Below are 441 nucleotides of genomic sequence, written 5' to 3' on the forward strand. Positions count from 1 at the left end.
GGATGGAATCGCACACGTGGGCTTCTCCTACGTCACTTCCGGGGACTGCTTCCAGCCAATCGGCCTCCGCCACAGCAAGCGCAGCCCTGCCCCTTAAAGTCACAGGTCTTCTAGCGCGAAAGTCCACGCCCCCCTGGACGGCTGCGGCCGCACTCGCCACCAGGGGGCAGAGCCCAGAGAAAGGGCTATTTCCCGGACCCGCCCCCTTCGGCTTGGGAAAACTAAAGCGTGGCAGGGGCCGGACCGGGGAAGCGGAGGAGGCGGGTCTCCATAGAAACCTCCACCTGTTTCCGGCCGGGCTGTGAGAGATTAGGGGCTGCTGCGGGGGCCAATCTCAGCCAGCTCGCCTCTTCCCAGCGGCCTCTGCGGGAGCGGTGGGTGTTGTACACAATCATCATGGCGGCGGCCGGGGCCCCGGATGGTGAGTGCGACGGGGGTGGC

The sequence above is a fragment of the Colobus angolensis genome, unplaced genomic scaffold (genome assembly GCF_000951035.1).
Source record: "Colobus angolensis palliatus isolate OR3802 unplaced genomic scaffold, Cang.pa_1.0 Scaffold468, whole genome shotgun sequence".
Lineage (NCBI taxonomy): Eukaryota > Metazoa > Chordata > Mammalia > Primates > Cercopithecidae > Colobus > Colobus angolensis.